This window comes from Telmatherina bonti (genome assembly GCF_933228915.1).
Source record: "Telmatherina bonti genome assembly, chromosome: 15".
Taxonomy (NCBI): Eukaryota; Metazoa; Chordata; class Actinopteri; order Atheriniformes; family Telmatherinidae; genus Telmatherina; species Telmatherina bonti.
In genome coordinates, this window is record NC_136613.1 from 19,329,414 (window position 1) to 19,345,110 (window position 15,697).

A 15,697-nucleotide genomic window follows, 5' to 3' on the forward strand; every position below is an offset into this window, starting at 1 on the left:
AGAGAAACATAGACTTTTCACCCCTCTGTTGAACACTCCTCTCAGATGTAATCATAAGCACTATGCTTTCTCTCAGCGTACCTCTAAATTCATCGGCATCAACATCTCCTGTAACAAGTATTAATTTTGATAACTCAGGGACTGTATGATGAAATGAAGGTGGGTAGTGTGCAGTGCGTTGTACTGTGTGACCCTGCATCCTTTCTCTGTTTAAATGTTGTAGGCTTACTGTGATCTGTGAAGCTCCAAGGCATTTGTGTGTGCGGTCCATTCAGTGTATGTCTCTTCTTCCTGGGTGAGAAATAAGATAGGGGCAGTCAGGGGGAGAAAGGGGAAAACCATCTTCCTCTTCCCTTAATTCTTGTGCATGGGCGACAAACGACCACAAAAGTGCTGCTTTCACAGTTTTCTGTGGCCCGACGTTGAGCTCCCGGCAGAAGGAGACAAAGGAACTGTGGGATGATGAAGTCCCGAGCAGTACAGGGCAGGTGTTTCCTCAGTCTCCTGGGAGCTGCGGAGTACACCTGCCCACTACTAACCTACTGTGATGGATCGATGAGGCAGTAACTGACTCAGCGCTTTAGGAGCCCTACCTGGGATTAGAGCACAGAGGACCTGATTGAAACACACTGTCATACCCCAAACAATAACACACATCCATCTTGGAGGGCCGGCTCCTCTTTTCTCCCTTGCGCTTTACCATCACTGAGAATGATTGTACTGTTGATGATGAGACATGCAGTTTATTGAGTGAAAGGGTACAGTTAGATTTCAGCAGACATGATAATAGCCCTGCTTGTTTACAGTAAGCACAATCTGTATCACTATGAAACTGATGAATTATGACCTTTGCATCTTGAAAGACAAGCTTTGCAGGCAGGGACTCACACAGACAAGCACTCACATCCATAAAGCTAAAACATGAATCTTAAATACAGTAATTCCTGATCATTAAAACATGTACCTAAAACCTCAAAACAAGTACATAAACAGAACCAGATGTAAACATCTCTGCAATGTTTTCAACTAGATGAGACTCCATGTAAAAAAGAATAACCAGAAGGTCTGAATGGTCCCAGGAGTCAGTGACTAATGTAGTATAATAGCCTATGCTGGCATGGGTCATTTTACAAGTCGACCCAGGCAAATCCTTCTTGTTTTTATTTTTTATATGCAGTAGGAATATGATAAACATTAATGTATTTCAACACATTTTCAGATATTACAGACACAAATGTTCAAGCATATTATGTCCACAACAGTAAACAATTTATAAAAGCTTAAATGACTGCAAATGGCCATATAAAAACAGTCTTGGTAATATGTAATATTTAGTGAGTTATGTTAACAAAAACCCATTATAGTATTTGCTGTGTATATTTTAAATAACTGTTTCAAGCTTTGCTTGAATAAAAGCTAATTGAAATAGTTGATTCAATTTAAACAATGTTTTTGTCGAAAACCTTTCCTGTTTGAAGCTAATTATAATTTGCGTTAAAATATACTGTATAGGAATTTTGAGAATAAATTGCATGCAGTGCTTAAACAGAACTTTGGAGGGAGCCTTAAGCATGGAGTTGAAGATAATCTAAAATTTCAAAGTCTCCAGCTAAGATCGTTAAGACTAAAGTCTGAGACATTGTGAATGTTTCTTATTAAAATTACCTTCGTGTAAAAAAAAAAAAAATTATTTCATGAAATATCAAGGATGAAAATGTATAAAGTATGACATTCATGGTCTCTTAAAAATGTATTTAATGATCTAAATTGTACCTTTTGTGTACTTTTGTTCAAGTAAAAATATTTGGGACAAAGCAGACTCAGAGACCCTCCAGCTGCTCTCTCCAGCTGCTCTCTCTGAAAAGAAGCAGCGAGTAGTTTATGAAAACAATACTCTCATGGGTAAACAACAGAGTAAATGTTCAGGGAGCGAGTGCAGGCCGTTTCATCTGGTCATGGCATCAGAATATCTGCTGCACTTTGCTGTAGCCAGCCACGCTTCCTTATCTTGTCCTGTTCTGCTTATCTGGCCTGTATACAGAGTTGGGTTTGTAACAAGCATCACGCCTACACCTCACCCCATGTGGACGGGCTGACCACTGTCCCACACATCCGTCCACACATGCTGTGGGTGGTTTTTTTTTTTTTTTTTTTAACGTTGTATGCCACTTTTGCACACAAACACCTGTGTTTCTCTCTCTGTACATGTACAAAGCTGCATCTGGGTGCTGTGGTGAAATGTCCCTTGTCCAGGTGGTAATGACAGATTTAAAGGATGTTGTGGATGGAGGTGGACAAAGGCTGGCCTATGGAGGATGTGTGTGACATGTAACATGCTGCAGTGGTGTGGAGAGATGACATCCTCTGTTTAATGAGCACGGCCCATGTTAAAGTGAGCTGCCTGCCACAGAGAGCTGTAAATCTGCCTCCTATCATTGCTGCCCTACTAATACAGGAAGTATTATCTAATAAGTGCAACATGGATGACTAATTTCACTAGAGCTGATACCTCCCACGTGCAGCTCTCAAGCCACTTGTGGTGGAAAAGGGTAACCCAGTTAAGAACTTTTTATCATTGGGAAGCAGGTGTGGTAAAGTTTAGTGGGACAGACATCGACTGGACCCGTCTCTACCTTCGAGTATGTCTTATGTTGAGGTTAATAAAATTGAACATGGTGCCAGACAGATCCCAGATGTCTGGTTGCTTTGCCCCAGCTGCCTTCTCTCTGCCACATTCCTGGACCATGTTGGAACTCTAAAGGACCTCTGTGTCAGTGCCCCCATTCTGGCCTGCCCTTCAGCTCTGATTTGTGGAGTGCCGGTGTCAAAGGGGACTACTTTGTAGATGGTGTGCTCTGCTTACCTGTTTCCCCACAGCAGAGGCAATAAATGTCACTCTATGATACTTTCTGGACTGTCTCACTCTGAGCATTACAAGGTTCTGAGATAGATACAAACACGCCTGGGGAATTAAAAGTCTGATAACTTGTTAATAGAAGTCCTAACCCATCAAGGAATTTCAAACTCAAAAGCTCTTCCATCCTTGGATTGTAAAAACGAAGATAGCCCCTTACTTTTGTGGATGTGGTGTCTGGCATTTATCTACAGCTGTAATGCAATTGTGTCTCAGAGTTTTCCTCCACTGAGCAGGGGGTAATTGCTGACTAGTCTTTTAACCTTATTAAATCATCCAGAGGCGGTGTTGGAGAGAAGATGGAGTTGATGATACTGCACCTCTCGTGCCTTTAGGAAAAGCAAAGATGCTGACTGCACTTCATCCTGGGGATTATACACCGAATTCAAGCAAAGGCGCCACAGCTAATTAGAGGGAAAAGGAAGCACTGTGACAATCACCATGGGATGAACCTCAAGCTGTGCTGGCAATATTTTTTATTCTTAGCATTTTTTAGTTTTTGTGAAAGTTTTCTAGGCAGGGTTGTTATTGTTATGGTTTGGCTATTATTTTTTACTAGCCTGCATTGTGTTTATTGTCATTAAAATTGATATGATCCTCACACATGACAGCAGTTTTTATTGCCACACATCAATTGACTGCAGTTATCATTCTAAAACTGTGATCCCTGTTCATAAAAACACGTATTCACAGGTTTGATGGCTGATGGCTCATTTTTCAAAGCTTGACATTCACAATATGACAGCTGAAACTCCAAAGAGCTTTGGGTCTGAGCTTAATTAGATCCTGTGGAGCTAAATCAAATCAGTGTAAACGAGACCAGAGAGCCAAAGCCTCCCTAAACAAATGTGTGTCTGTTGTCTGCTCTGTGTGATAGCTATCTCAACAGGACTCTGTTTGCAGGACTCTGTAAAAGCAGGACACCTCTCTGTCTTTTCCCGTTCTAGTCCCATTCCACCCTCCTCTCCAAACTCTCTAGCATCTTTCTAAACAGTCAAAGAAAGACTGTGAGAAGGATGGACTTTTTTTCATCTCTTATTTCTCCCCCTGCTCACACTGCTTAACCTTGACAAGTCAATATGATGCAGATACAATTTGCTTATCTCCTCCTGACATTACCACTGCTCTCCCTGCTGCGGGGGTATCGGGTCTGTTCCATTAGCATAGCTTACAAACACATCACTCTCTTTTGGAAGCTCTCGTGCTGCATACACTGCAGCGCTGTTACAAAACTGCTTTTATTTGATGGTCTTCTACTTGGTCCTTGTGCACAGGAAAAGAAAAATAACATTATTTTCACATCAGATTTTCTGGTTAAAGTTACTATTACATGACCACCTTACTGCAGAAAGCACAGTCAAAAGTCTTGTACCTGTTTTGTTGACTGGTGAACTGAGGTTTTCAGCATCTGGTGGGTACCCCAGGGCCAAAGAAACAGTCAGCTCCCTAGTCTCCAGCTGTGGGGTGGCTCCAACCCATGTCCATTAGTCACCAGACCCTGGACACCTTTCGCTCATCCCACCACATAAGGTGGTGTAATTGGTACCCATCAGCTGTAGCTATAATCTCCTTGGTGGGAGGCAGGATGCGCACCTCATGTTTGGTTAAGAAGGTGCTGAGCGGGGTCCAGGACTCTGGGCCTGTCTCTTTGCCATCACTCCACTTGAAGGTGAGATGATTTAGGGGCCTGGGAGAAAGTTAATTTCTCTTGATCATTGTGTGCAACCTGGAGCCTTAATGGCGGGCGTAATTAATTCTGCTGATGTTAATCACCAGGGCTGGTCCCCACAATTATCAGCCCTGTGCAGATGGGGCACAGCGCAGACATGAAAAATTAGGAAAATGAATCTGTAATGGGGTGGCAGATCTAATCTGCGTCAGAGAAAACAAAGTTAGGGAGAGCAAAGAGCCCAGTTCAGGTGAAAGCCACCAATACTGACAAACCTGTGTGGCAGGGCTGAAAAATGTTGTCTCGTTCAAAGTGTTTTGTAATTACTGAGGCCATTGAATTGTTCTATTGTTAATTCATCACTGTTGCAGAGGTTAGGTTCAACATCTCTGTCCTGGGTTAGGGGTTGGGAGGAGAGGAAGCAGCCATGGACACACGCTTCAGGAGTCACTGTAAGGTTAATCAGGTTCTACTCTCAGTTGTGTGGGCTTTGCAATCAAACTCCGTGCTTGTCACTGTATATGCTGAAATATATAGGGACTCACACACGAACACTTCCTTGAATGAATGTGCACACAATCTCATATACACACTTGAATTATTTCAATCAGAGGTTTCACTGAAGGAAGAATTGCTAAAGCACTAGTGGTCAAAGGACAGATACTCCCAGAGGACGTTTCCTCTGCCAGCGTCAAACAAAATTAAGCAAAATGCATCTGATTAATTGAAATTGCAGAGCAGCCATTTTTCAACCTCTTACTTGGCTCTGGCAGTTGGACATGCCGTCATTTCTATTTGGTCAGCTTAATTAGTCTTCTACCTATTTTGTCTTTAATAAGGCATGCCATAGGCTCTCAGAAAATCTAGGCATGAATCATTATTTATCATTTTTGTTGTTAGTATGGTGAAAACCACGTAATAGACTGAACCACTGGCTATGATTTAGTGAATTATTGTGCATTATTAATGTGTTGAAAAAGCAAGTCTGTTATGTTGTTGGTACTCACATAACCAGTAGTATCCTTGACTACCAAAATAATTCGTGTCATACCTAATGGTTAGGTGGAATAAATTTAATGGACTAGTCAGTGATTAGAATAATCTTATCTCTTTTCTGTTTTAATTTATTGTTTTGCTGTTGGCATTTTTTCAAGAAGTAAAACCAATCACCTCTCAATTGTTTAGCTATTTAGCTGTAATTACAGTTTTGATCAATACATGTGCATCGACAATATTACCCTTAAAGTTTTTTCCAATGTACATCAAAGGTCAAAGGCTCATTGTCATGTAATTACTCACAGGGGGAAGTCCAATTCTTAGGTGAACCTCAACAAACAATAATAGATGGACCAGCTGGCTGTTCATTGTTCTGTGGTCAGACGTTTCACAGCAATGGTGACCAGGTGTTTACACAGGGCACAGCCACACAGCCTCACGGCAAGGGGAAGGACACGAAGATATATTAAAGGAGCCATGAAAAGCTTTCACACCAAAGAAAAGACACATGCAGTACAGCCACACATGCTATTCAGACTACAATAAATGTTATATTTTGTGACAAGGCAATCACTGGATTACATCCTCAAACTGGAAAACTTCCTGCCCTTGAAGTGCTTAGAGCATTCCTTTACACGTGGTAGCTGTTTTTGTACAGGCATACCTTGAAATCCTCTGAGAGGACACAGTGATGGAGATTAGTATAGTCATAATTCCAGGGGATTATATGCTAATGTTCTCTTGCCTGTTTGTGTGAGGAAATTGCATTGTGGTTATTAGTGTGACACTGGAGCTCTGAGACGTTATTTGGCAAACGTCCTCATCGGTTTTCAGATGCCCTCCAAGGATTTACATTTTTATTACAACATGAGAGGGAAACCAAGATGATACAGCAGCACGTGCACAGACAAAACCCATGACTTAAAGGATTTAATTGAATGCATTCAGATGTGATTCATTGAACAATTACACTCTCATTCCACAAGCACATAGTGCAATTGTTTTGCCTATACTGGGTTCTCCTCCCCTCTTCTCATCCTCTTGCTAACACTCCCACTCCCTTTAAATTAGAAATCGGACTGGCCTTTGTAGAAGACACTGAGGAGGAATCAATAGGTGCATTAATTACAGCAATTCATTACCCAAATAAACATGGGACTCAACCTTTGCTGGATACAAATTCGTGGGATGTTAAGTGTTTGGCTGGAGACAAAGGCCTGGAATCCCTATTGCATTAATCTGAGGGATCAAACTCCACTGAGTGCCAGAGCTCCTCCTGGGAGTGTCCAGCCTGGGATCAATTCCTGTGTACCAGCAGTGAGTTATGGTCACCGAATACAAAGGTGGTCATGTGACATGGCACCAACACAGCCAAGCTGCTGCTGTGGTGTATTCTCTCTCTCTCTCTGTCTGTCTCTGTGTGTCTCTCTCTCTCTCTCTCCCTCTCTTTGGCACTTAATGGGAGTCCTGATGGCCCACAGTGTAGTGGGCTAACAGGGCAAACTTCTTTTCCCCAGATCCCTAGCTTCCCTTCTTATTCAAGGGTTGCATAGAGGGCCTCAGAGACTCCTGAAGGCTCTTGGTAGAGGACGAAGGTAAAGGACATCCCTCTCCCTCACTGTCATCTCTAAGGCGTGAGCCTATTTGTGAATTATATCTCCAATGGTGGCCATAATAAAACATGATAATGATGGATCACACCAATAAATTACTGTTGAGTGGATTGTTGGGTCAGATACGTTAGTGTGTGTGTGTGAGCCACTGCAAACGTGTGATTGCCCTGAACACCCAGGAAACTTTATACAAATCCCCAGCAAGGTAAAGACAAACAGGCAAATAAAAAACAAACAGAGCACAGACTGCATGATGCAAGGATATTTACACTGTAACATCTTTAATTCCTATTGAACAATGACTCAAGCTAGTTGGAAATGTTTTTCTTTAAAACATTCTTCTTACCGCCTGAACCCATTTTCATTAAACTGTGATTGAAAGGAAACATAAATATCTGCAGATAAGGGATTCATTACAGCACACTAAGGAACCAAACACGATCTTCACTTGCAGAAGAAACAAAACCTCCAGGTCTTGGGATTAGCTGATATTGATGACTTTGTGAGCTTTCGAGAGTAGCAGAAAAAAACATAGCTTGTCTCCTAGCCATCTTGCTCTCTACTGTTCATATGCAGCCATTGTTGCTTAATACTGTTTCATTTATTGAGTACTTGTTCCCCAACCTTACTGACAAAAGTTTTGAATTATAGGTTGCATGAATGAAAAAAAAAAGATTTGTGGGCTTGTATCCAATTCACAGACCTATTAATGGTTTATGCATGTTCACAATTATGGACAATGCCAACCACCCTCTACACACTGTCATCAGCAACCAGAGGAGCCATAGACTGCTCCTTCCTAAGTGTAGGACCAACAGGCTTAAAAACTCCTTTGTCCATCATACCATCACACTCTGCAACTCCTCACGTGGGGGGATGAGGACATAGTGGACATAGAAGCACGAAAAACCAAGGTGTGTGTATGTGTGTGTGTGTGTGTGTTACGACAGAATTTCTATGCAAAGCCGAGGTGTTAACAGGATCTGGTTTGGTGGCCTTAGGGCTGTGTCTCAGAACTGGCTTTTTGCAGATGATGTAGTTGTGTTTGCTTCATCTGGTCGTGATTTCCCATTCTCACTTGAATGAATCTCAGCCGAGTGTGAAGGGGCTAGGATGAGGAACAGCTCTGAGACCATGACCCTCAGCCTTAAAAAGGGTGGAGTGTCCCCTCTGCGTCAAGTGGAGGAGGATCTTGGGGTCTTGTTCATGAGTAAGGGAAGGATAGAGTGTCAGGGTCAGGAGTCTGTCTGTCATGGTAAAGAAGGAGCTGAGCTGGAAGGCAAAGATTTTGATTTTTCTATCCTCACCTGTGGTCACGAGCTGTTGGTAGTGATCAAAAGAACGAGATCGCGATACAAGTGGTTGAAAGCAGTTTCCTCCACAGGGTTGGCAGGAGACATTCGTATCTCCCTTAGAAATCGGGAGAAGCTTGGTCATCCAGATCAAGAGGAGCCAGATGAGATGGCTCATACATCTGGTTAGGATGCCTCCTGGATGCCTCTCTGGTGAGGGGTTCTGAGCACATCCCTGCAGGAGGAGGGCTCGGGGAAGACTCAGGACTTGCCAGAGGGATTATGTCTCTCCGCTGGCCTGGGATCCCCCCTGATACTCTGGTAAAAGTAGCATGGGAAAGGGAAGTCTGGGCTTCCGTGCTTAAACTACTGCCACCATGGATGAGTGGCAGAACATGGATGATTGAAAGCCTTTCTTTAACAAACACACATAAAATTACACTTGTGTCATTTGAAAATAAACATAAAAACATAGGGATGCATAGATCATGGAGAAACAAAAATATATGCTCTCACTGCCCTTTGATTATTCCATTTTTATACTGAGGCAATAGCAATAAAACTATATGAAACCCTGGATCATGAAATAGTACTTATCCTAAGATAATACATTTCCGTCAGAACTTTAAGGATGAATATTCCTCTGCAACACCATTCATTGGCTTCACCCAGCGCTCCTAGTGTGCACATCTGGGTCTAAAATGTTGCAGATGCTGTTTGTGTCTCTTTTTGCCATCATAAATTCTGGCCCAGTTTATAAAAGCGGGGTGTACTTTAATGATGAACCCGAGCCAGCTGAATTCACAGGGTACACACTTTTGGGCTCATCTGACCTGCTTGTTTAATGTGGACTGACATTTCATTGGCCCAAGATTTTCAGCAAAGCCGAAAGGATATCTGACCTGACCCACTTTTCATCTACTGCACAGCAGTCCTCTCAGCACAGAACTTTATGAACTAAGGTCATTTTTGCAGTGATAAATGCAGTTTTTCCTTTGAAAAATGCTCCCACTATAATAATTTATACAAATGTAAGCCAATGGAAAATTAATAGTTTTCATTTATAGTGCATATCTGAACTCTGTTAAGCTTTAGACCATTCAATTCCACCTTTCAACATATAAAGCTAAAAGGTGATTAGTTTTTCATAAAAGTCCATTTGAGTTGGCCCCCATCCAAAAGTGTAACTAATTAAAAATCAATCTGTGGGCCATTAACGCTAAGGTGTGTGCCAAGGTTGTGTGTATCAGTGGATCATTTGTAATGAGGCAAGCTTTGAGTCTGAAGGAGGGAGAGAAGAAGGGATGGGACTGAGGGGAGGTACAGATCTGAGATAATCTTGGGACTTGCTGTTGCTCAACTTAACAATTGATACTATGTGTAAAGATGCTGAACTTGTAGTCTTCACTAATTGATCCACTTACCCTCATCGGGAGAAAGCAGAGAAATAAATGTGGGTGTTCATTGCATGCGAGAGAGTCCATAGATAACTATTAAAGCTGGATTTGTTGCCCTGATTCTGATGGCTATGGAAGGGATTCCAGAGGAGGAAGGCATTTGTCTGCTTTAGCAGGAGTGGTGTTAGATGTTTATGTGATAAATGTTAGCTAACTCAGACCAGCACCTTGGGAGCAGCAACCTGGAGCCTTGGACTTTGGATCTTATTAAAGTTACAGGGATGTATTTCATAGCACCTTTCTACATTCTGCCCAATTACAAAAGTGTAGGTGGAACTGATATCTACCAATTTGGATCCTTAGTCCAAACTCTAAAGCAACACAACTTTAGTAAAACTGGACACAAAGTTCCAGTTTCCAGAACTGTGATAATTTTGAAAAGTACTTTCGCAGGACCAATAACACAAAGGGGGTTGTTGAATTTCTGTCCTGCTTTTATGTGATATTATGTGAAATAAAAAGTGTGTGTTCATGCATTTTGATGGTGAATGTCTATCCCTCAATGTTCTTTATGGTAGAACTGCAGCTAATGTGGCATAAAATTTTGTCCTCTAGATCATCTACAGCAGTAAAAAAAAAAAAGGCCTTGACTGCTTTACATGAATTATTGTTGAAAGTACTTTGAAAGTGGTTGTTTGAACTGCTCTTTACTTTTACTCTTTGTTGTGCCTTCAACTTGGGGTCTTGGCAGCTTTTAATGATTGCCTTCCATTTATCATAGAAGAAAAATGCTCGTTACTGTTTATTGCAAAGATGTTGTTTGGTAAATTACGCTTGTATTACAAGCGTAATTGTATTACAAGCGTATTACAACGCTTGTATTACAAGCGTAATTTACATTTTTTTTTTTTTTTTTTTTACAGAATTTTTCTTACAGCTAGATTTCTTTAAAATGTTTCAAGTGTGCTGTCAAAATCCCTTTTTCCTTCTAGGCTCTTTATGTGCATCAAAATGTCATCACCTTAAACAACACTCCCATCCAAACATACTTTAAAAGGTGTCTTAAGAGTTGTTTTGATGGAGACATTATTTTTCTGTTCTATACAGATTCACAACTGGTGGAGAAATATTTCATGTTTAATTTAACTGGTTTGTCCGTGTCTTTTTTGCCTATTGTGTTGTTTTTTCACATTTGAAATAATCTTTTATATTAAACTTTTATTTAATATTTTGTTTTATGCTGCCATTTCAACCAAGACTCCCTGAAATAAGAAGTAATGTATCTTAAGGGGACCTTCCTTGATAAATACAATGGATAAATGCAAAGATAAAAGTAAATGCACAAAACACACAAATGATAAGAAACAAAAGTCAGTAAATGGAGTGCTGGTGGTATTGTGAGACATTTAGACCAGGGCTGTTCAGTTCGGTCCTACAAGGACCGAAATCCAGCAAGTTTTCCATATATCCTTGCTCCGACACAACTGACTCAAATAAATAAGTCATTGTGAAGAACCTGATAGGCTGTTAGATGCATTTAATTTGCTTCAGGTATGCTGCAGCAGGAATACATGGAAAAGCTGACCGAATTGAATACCCCTGTTGTAAATAATTTAGGACAACTATTTTTATGCTTAATCTTAGTTTTACTAAAGGCAACACAAGTCAAAACTTTTACAAATGATCTTTGGTAGCATTTAAAGACATTAATTTATATAATGAAAAAGGTCAGAAAAACAGGATTTTTATTTAAAGATCATAGCTTAAATTTAAATACTGCATTTAATGATCAAAAAAGTTGTAATTCTGTGAAAAAAATGAGCTTCTATTCAATTCTCAGTTGTGATTTCATCAGGTGACTTCCAAGGCTAAGCATCTAGCTTAGACTACACCAGAATATTTTATCACTGAATAGTTTTAACTCTGCCCAAAAAATACCATATTTTTTATGGTATTATTATTATCTTAGATAAAAGCTTTCTCAAAAGGTTACTTTCAAAATATATACAATCTGCAAATAATGATTTTTGTTAGTCTTTGTTAAGTGTACTTTTAATCTGTTCTTTAACCTCATACATGTCTAGTTTTGCCAAGTAGCTTGGGGTAATGCTTTCGTCGATATATATTCGTCTTTCTGTTTGTTTGCAATTTCATGCAAAAATTGCTCGATGAGTTTTACAAATCTTTTTTGTTCTGAGCATGGGTCATGATCTTAGTTAGATTGCAATAAATTTTGGAAATGATCCAGATCAGCATCTGCATTCAGGAACTTTTTGAAGGATTCTTTATCATTGTGAGATAGGGATATTCCAGAATATATGTATATATTTCTAAATAAATGTTCATGGTCCTTGGCCAAAAAATACAGGAGAAGTTCCCGGCAGGTTTTACATGATATCAAAGACAGATTTGGATTCTGACAAAAAAATTTGATACTATTATCTAGAAAAGGAAAAAATAGAGGATCTTTGGAATTTTCATCCCATCAAGAGAGCAAATTAAGATATAAACATGCAACAAACACCACAATATAGTCAAGGGGAATCTAAAAGAGTACAGATATAAAATTAATGCTGGACTGTAACATAGGTGGTATATGTGAATTACATATTAGTTGAAGCATAACAAGAATGCATATGAGCTTCAAATAGAAGAAAACATCATGAAAAGATCTGATAAACAAGGTTTGACAGTAATTAATAAAGATAATTTCATAAATACCCTAACTTCTACTTTAAAACAAACAAACAAACAAACCAAGGATCAAAGAAAATCTTGGTCTATACTAGGTTAGGCTATAGGACATCTTTCATTCAGTTGAACTGACCTCACATAGACTTATTGTGCAATTAAATTGCTCTCTGTAAAGTCTATATTCACTCCCATTTTTTTCCCATTTGTTAAATTTTCTATTACATTTTAGAGATCTTAGGCAAAACAACCTCAGATCTAATCAAGCAACAACAATTGTAAGTTGAAGAAAGGAATGCATATTTACAGGATGGCACCCCTCACTGGCATAAAACATGGTGTGACATGTTTTTTTTTCTTTTATTCTTTTTCAATTCTAGTTTAATAGTATGTTTGGGAATCTGTAAAAAGAAAAAAAAAAACAGCCCAAAAAGCTTTTTAGGAGAGAAATAGAGTGGTAGAGAAATAATAAAAACGGGTCTGAGTGTAGGAAAGAAGATGTGTGTGTGTGTGTGTGTGTGTGTGTGTGTGTGTGTGTGTGTGTGTGTGTGTGTGTGTCACAGAAAGGAAGAGACAGAGGTGTTGCGTGCTTTTGATAATACATGAGCCCTGAGAGCGATCTGTGGCTGCCGTGACAGTGGAAGCTCAAGGAGAGCTCAATAACAGAGCTGTCAATGTATTCCCTATTTGAGTGTATTTTTAGTGCAGGCATCAAGGGTCTCATGCATATTTCAATAGATACTTTGTATATTAGGTGCGAGAGCACACACAAACCGGAGTGAGGACTTGCACAACATGACTCCAAGAAATATGGGCTTGATTCTTAGATTTGACAGAACAGCTCAGAGTGGCCCCAGATAGGTTGGGTTTGACTTTCAGTGGATGGGGTAGGAAGACCTTCATTGATTGCATTTTGAGACAACAAAGAGATGACTTTGAATCCACTACAAGGGATAAGACAAAAAAAGATGTACAACATATTAAACTGGCAGTGCCAGTAAATGTGTAATATTGCAATACAAACAGAAGAAAATTAATTGATTCTTTGCCATTCAGATTAAGATGCACGTAGAGACTCATACACAAAAGAGTGTTTTTTTTCAATCTGCCATATAGATTAGATTCTCAAAGACTTCACGCTAAGATATGAATTCTAATCAGTGCCGTCTCACTTCACATCAGAGATATATCATCACGGACTGGTAGATTATGTCATATAATGGTTCAGTTTTTCTGTCAGATTAAATCAAATCTACTTTGGATTAAATCATAGTTTATGAAGCCGGTATTGCTTTGCTGATGGTAATGTCATAATTTTGCTGCAATGCGTGTATTTGGTGACATCAAAGGCTTAGCCCCCTTCCCCCTCGTGTCAAGGCTGACTTCCAATAACACTCCTGTGCAGATGCAAGCAACAGTTCAACAAGAGCAGTAAGCAGACTGCACAAGAGCTTTGAGAGATCAGACAGGCAGTTTTTCCATTACATCCTGGTCATGGAATTCACTCTCAGTGATAGCTGGATTCTATTAAAGTGTCTTTCTTTGTTTGATGCTTTATTTTAATACGCATCCATCACATTAGGACAAATGTATTCTATAATCAATTCCTGTTATGAGACAAGTGGATGACATCTCCAAGGTCTGGATAATGTACAGGACACAGCTCCAACTTTTGTTGCACAGAAATCTCCCAAGGAAATTTGGCCACAAAGAGTGGTGCTGAGTTAAGCATGCTCAGATGTCACAGGGTGTTTCCTTACTTGCAAATTGCATTACGCGGCCTTGCCAGGAGATGGAGTTTTTACTTGTCATGAAAATGATTGGCTCCATTAAGACAAAGCTATATATTACTTGTTTACTTTATTTGCACGGATTTAATGATGCATCTGCAGTGATATCAAGATATTCAGACTCTAACAAGTGGTGCCAAGGATAGTTCTGCCAAAAATAATCTTTTAGTTAAAACACAGGAAACATGTCTGAATAATTTCCGGTTGTACAAATACCTCATCTTAATGTTGAATAGAAAAAGAAAACATTTTGATGTCTTGACTGTGGGTAGTCTCTAACAAAATCCAGCTGTACAAGAGTAGAACAAACTGTAAACTTCATAGAAAACAACATGGCCATTACTTTTAGATTGTATCAAAACATTTTTAAAATTCAACATTATTAAGATAAATATGTTTTCTCTATTGTTTCCTTAGCTAATATTGCATAAAATTTGAATAATTTTGAGACATGATAATGTACAGAAACTCAGATATAACCAAAGCAGTTTATACAACTAATTTGATACTAAATCAAAACCATGCAGCAATGTGAGATATACACTTCTTTAGAGCTTAATCCATGAAACAAAAATGCTGCAAGGCATTTTCAATCCTGTTGATGTCAGCAAGGGCCATAAGATAAATATTGGCTACACGCTAATAAACAGGCGGAAAGAGTGAACAGAAATACTATAATGGGAAGAACAATTTGAGGAGAGGATGAATTACATATAAATAATCTAATAGGAACTTTTCTTTTCTTTAATACTGCAAGCTTACTTAAATGTGTAATTACACAGAGAAGACCAAAGTCAGAATATCCCTACCCAATTGGAAATCTATTGTATCTATAGATTGGCCTAGAACTTTCAAGGTGCTTTAACGAGAGGGAGAGGAGCAGTCACATTGATGGCAGAGGGGGCATCAGATTTCCATTATTGACTTCTGCAGATATTGCACTGTAGCGGTGTGTAAATTGGTTCCTGAGGGGTTTTCAGCTCTTTGAGCTGGGGCGAAGTGTGCAAGCCACCCCCACTCCCATCCCCTGTAAATCGTAGTGGCGGATCCCTTCCAGTCCCTCACTGGCGCCACCACCCCCCCTGCTCCTTCTTCTGATCAATACCCAATTCTAGGCTGTGCAATCAGGTGCCGTTTCCTTAGCAACGCTGATGTTACACAAGTTGAGCACTCACAGTTACAACAAATCATTTCCTTTTAAGCAGATGTAATTGGGTATTTGTACAGTGGGCTGTCAGCCTATTTACATCAAACCTGAACCTGTAGGACATTAGTTATGGCCATTCTCTGAGGAAAGAGCGTACCAGAGCTGATGACCTCACGAAGGAGCCAGGA